We start from the raw sequence: 5,000 nt of genomic DNA on the forward strand, positions 1-5,000 counted from the left end.
GATGATCGGGTGAAGTCCTTCGTCGCGCCGTCGATCGCTGGAACGCAGGTGAGCACGGGTGTTGATGAGCAGATGAGGGCTGGCTGGCGTAGGTGGAGCGCTAATGTTTTTATCATAGCTCTGTGAGGTCCGGTTGCAAAGTTGCTAAGTTAGCTTCAGCGTCGTTAGCAACAGCATTGTTAAGCTTTGCCAGGCTGAGAATTATCAACCGTGTATTTACATGTCCATGGTTTAATAGTATTGTTGATCTTATGTCTATCCTTCCAGTCCGGGATTTATTTATTTTGTTTCTATCTGCATTTGAGCCAGATGCTATCACGTTAGCTCAGTAGCTAAAGAGCTTCGCTGATGTATTGTCGTGGAGATAAAAGTCACGGTGAATGTCCATTTCGCGTTCTCGACTCTCATTTTCAAGAGGATATAGTATCCGAGGTGGTTTAAAATACAAATCCGTGATCCACAATAGAAAAAAGGAGAGTGTGTGGAATCCAATGAGACCTTGTACCTAAGTTATGGTCAGAGCGAAAAAAGATACACCCTGCACTGCCTCTCTAGTTCTTCACTCTAACGTTCCTCATCCACGAATCTTTCATCCTCGCTCAAATTAATGGGGTAATCGTCGCTTTCTCGGTCCGAATCTCTCTCGCTCCATTGTAAACAATGGGGAATTGTGAGGAATCCGTCCTCCTGTGATGTCACGCTACTTCCGGTATAGGCAAGGCTTTTTTTTATCAGCGACCAAAAGTTGCGAACTTTATCGTCGATGTTCTCTACTAAATCCTTTCAGCAAAAATATGGCAATATCGCGAAATGATCAAGTATGACACATAGAATGGATCTGCTATCCCCGTTTAAATAAAAAAAATTCATTTCAGTAGGCCTTTAAACGAGTGCCGTCAAACGATTAATCGGATTAATCCTAATTATTTTTTGTTACACTTATCCCCGTGAGTTTCTGACAAGTATCATTATCACTGCAGGACGAGGAATAGCTAAACATGCTTCACTACACACCATAGCTCACCGGCGTCAAAATGTAAACAAACGCAATTGGTGGATCTACACCTGACATCCACTGTAATGATACCAAGTGCAGGAGCGTATCTAGTCGATACTACTATGATTACCTTGAACGCATCATAATTATCCCCTCAACTCCCCTCAAAATAGATTAACTCACTGGAATAAAAAAGACAATATAACATACATCCATAAACGTGGATGCATATGAAAAAGTGCAATATATTTATCTGTACAGTAACCTATTTATTTATTTATATCTGCACCTTATTGCTTTTTTATCCTGCACTACCATTAACTAATGCAACAAAATTTAATTCTTATCTGTACTGTAAAGTTCAAATTTGAATGACAATAAAAAGAAAGTCTAAGTCTAAGTCTAAGATTACATGGATATTTTTTATCGTCACACAATCTTTTTTCCTTTTTAAAAAATTCATATTATGCTTATAAACTCAGAAAATACGTCCCAGGACACACGAGGACTTTGAATATAACCAATGTATGATCCTGTAACTGCTTGGTATCGGATCGATACCCACATTTGTGTTATCATTCAAAACTAATGTAAAGTATCAAACAGAAGAATAAGTGATTATTACATTTTAACAGAAGTGTAGATAGAACATGTCAAAAGAGAAAGTAAGCAGATATTAACAGTAAATGAACAAGTAGATTAATAATTCATTTTCTACCACTTGTCCTTAATAATGTTGACAAAATAATAGAATGATAAATGACACAATATGTTACTGCATATGTCAGCAGACTAATTAGGAGCCTTTGTTTGTTTACTTACTATTAAAAGACAAGTTGTCTAGTATGTTCACTATTTTATTTAAGGGACAATATTGCAATAAGAAACATATGTTTAATTTACCCTATGATTTTTTGTTAAAATAAAGCCAATAATGCAATTTTTTTTGTGGTCCCCTTTATTTAGAGAAGTACCGAAAAGTACAGAAATTTTTTTAGTACCGGTACCAAAATATTGGTATTGTTACAACATACTACTATGATTACATCGATATTTTTTAGCATCACAAAGTCTTTTTTCGTTTAAAAAAATTCATATTATGTTTACAAACTCAGGAAATATGTCCCTGGACACATGAGGACTTTGAATATGACCAGTGTATGATCCTGTAACTACTTGGTATCGGATTGACACCTAAATTTGTGGTATCATCCAAAACTAATGTACAGTATCAAACAACAGAAGAATAAGTGATTATTACATTTGAACATTAGTGTAAATAGAACAGAAAGTAGGCAGATATTAACAGGAAATGAACAAGTGGATTAATAATCAATTTTTACAGTTTGTCCCTCATAATGTTGACAAAATAATAGAATGATAAATGACACAATATGTTACTGCATATGTCAGCAGACTAATTAGGAACCTTTGTTGGTTTACTTACTACTCAAAGACAAGTTGTCTAGTATGTTCACTATTTTATTTAAGGACTAAATTGTTCTTGATGGCTATAAGTGAAATGAAGGGAATTATATTTATATAGCGCTTTTCTCTAGTGACTCAAAGCGCTTTTACATAGTGAAACCCAATATCTAAGTTACATTTGAACCAGTGTGGGTGGTACTGGGAGCAGGTGGGTAAAGTGTATTGCCCAAGGACTAGGATGGCGGAAGCGGGGATCGAACCTGGAACTCTCAAGTTGCTGGCCACTCTACCAACCGAGCGATACCGCCCCACAAAAGAAACATATGTTTAATGTACCGTAAGATTTGTTTGTTAAAATAAAGCCAATAATGCAATTTTTATGGTCCCCTTTATTTAGAAAAGTATCGAAAAGTATCGAAATACATTTTGGTACCGGTACCAAAATATTGGTATCGGGACAACCCTACAACATATGACCATACTGTAAATGGAAAAACAGTAGCACTTGTTTTTGAGTCTGACAACTGAGCTGCCACTTTATTTACCGTAAAACTAAAAAAAACAAGTGGTACTGTTTTTCCATGTACATTAATACAGACCCTTTTCAAAAAAATTGAATGTCATGGAAAAGTGTATTTATTTCCATAATTCCATTAAAAAAACATTACATTTCCATAGATTATAAATTCAGGGCCCACAACTCTAACGATTTCAAGTATTTAGTTGTTTAGACTAATGGGGATCCTTAATAAACTAAACTAAACTATTTGTACATCATTTATGGACAAAAAACCCACAAAAACTAGGATTTGAAAAAATGAGAATACTGTGAAGAAATCAACATTTACTTCTCTGCCAGATTGATAAATCTTCTCTGTTTCATAATCGGCAGACCCCACAGTCAGCTTGTCTGCTGGTGCATTTTCTCCTGCCACGTTTTGCCCTTCCATTAGACTTTCCATTGATATGCTCGGACACAACACTCTGTGGACAGCCGGCCTCCTCCCCCATATTGATCCTAACTGAGACAATTGAACCAAAGTCAATTTGGCCTCATTTCTTCACAGTATTCTAATTTTCTGAAATCTTGTTGGAGGGTTTTGTGAGCTGGAGGCCCAAATTATGTACAAATAAACCACTAAATACTTGAAATTGTTTAAGTTGTGGGCCCTGAATCTATAATCTATGGAACTTTAACGTTTTGAATGGAATTATGGAAATATATACACTTTTCCAAAATATTGTAATTATATATATATATTAAGGGTCAGGGGCGTCACTAGCTTTTAAGGACAGGGGGGGCTTAGCCCCCAGGAGATGCAGGATGCGAGCGAACGTAGCGCACGAGCACAAAACTTCACAAACGGCTAACAAAGACTTGGAAATTATTCATTGTTATTATTTCAGTCGGTTTAGTTTCAATCTGTGTTCAGTACAACAACAAACATGGGTTTGCACAGTGACATTTTGTTTACAGCATCAACAAGAAACAATGACTTGCATGATCCTTCAAGATACACTGAAACACAATGAAAGTCATGGCATTAGCCTCTATGTTATTAATTCACAACATAAAGGCCAATGCCACAACTTTCGCTCACAATACAATAATTGTTTGTTCCCAAATATTTTGAAGTTGCACATATTACATTTTGGGCACATATGTGACTAAAATGGTTGTAAATTCAAGCCCTGGAAATATTACTTAATTACTTGAATTAAAGTGATATCTGGATCGTGATAATTTGGCTTGTATATATATATATATATATATATATATATATATATATATATATATATATATATATATATATATATATATATATATATATATATATATATATATATATATATATATATATATATATATTATGGCAAGCTGTTAAGGAAATTAAATATATATGGAAGAGCTGAGGGACCATCTTCAAAGTGCAATGCTGAAACAAATAATGCAAACAATAAAATGTAACTTCCAGGGCTTGAGATTAACGGAGTCCCGTCGTCCCGGGGACGGTAAAAAAAATGCACGGGACGAAATTAAATGCTCCCCGGGACGATGGCTTTTAACCATTTTTTTTCTTTTTCTTTTTATGTATTTATTCATTTTACATTTTATATTAAATGTCTTGGTTTTTCCTCCCTCTGAAAATCCTATGAAATGTTTAACAAGCCATCCTATAATAATACAACAGCTATTAATGTAACAATACAATAAAATTAATATATTTAATGATGTTTTCATTATTTTAACAATAGGCTAATGTATATTACATTATATAGATTCTACAAGAAACACAAGACTTAAAAACTAAATTATTTACAATTGCAGACACAAGGTTCTTGTTCTGCAGTGCTGTGTGCTAATGTGCTTCGTACACCTGCAGGACCGCAAGCAAGGTCGCAGAGAAAATGCGGACTGGATTTTGAGTGATGTGGGCATTTTCTATATGAAGAAGTGGAATGGATTGGATACCGACGCACTAAAGGGGCTCTCTACCTTACACTATGAAGTGAGGGGAAACTGAGTGAATAATGGCAGGTTATATGATTATTTATTTAAACTCATATTCGGGCC

The 5,000-nt window shown here is 35.0% G+C and overlaps 1 protein-coding gene across 1 annotated transcript in view; it reads left to right on the forward strand.

The window, feature by feature from the left end:
* The window catches only part of ido1 (indoleamine 2,3-dioxygenase 1), a 27,369-nt gene that overhangs the window by 809 nt on the left and 21,560 nt on the right, over positions 1-5,000 (forward strand). The gene's annotated exons all lie outside the window — the stretch shown is intronic.

Source organism: Entelurus aequoreus, linkage group LG17, assembly GCF_033978785.1.
Source record: "Entelurus aequoreus isolate RoL-2023_Sb linkage group LG17, RoL_Eaeq_v1.1, whole genome shotgun sequence".
Taxonomy (NCBI): Eukaryota; Metazoa; Chordata; class Actinopteri; order Syngnathiformes; family Syngnathidae; genus Entelurus; species Entelurus aequoreus.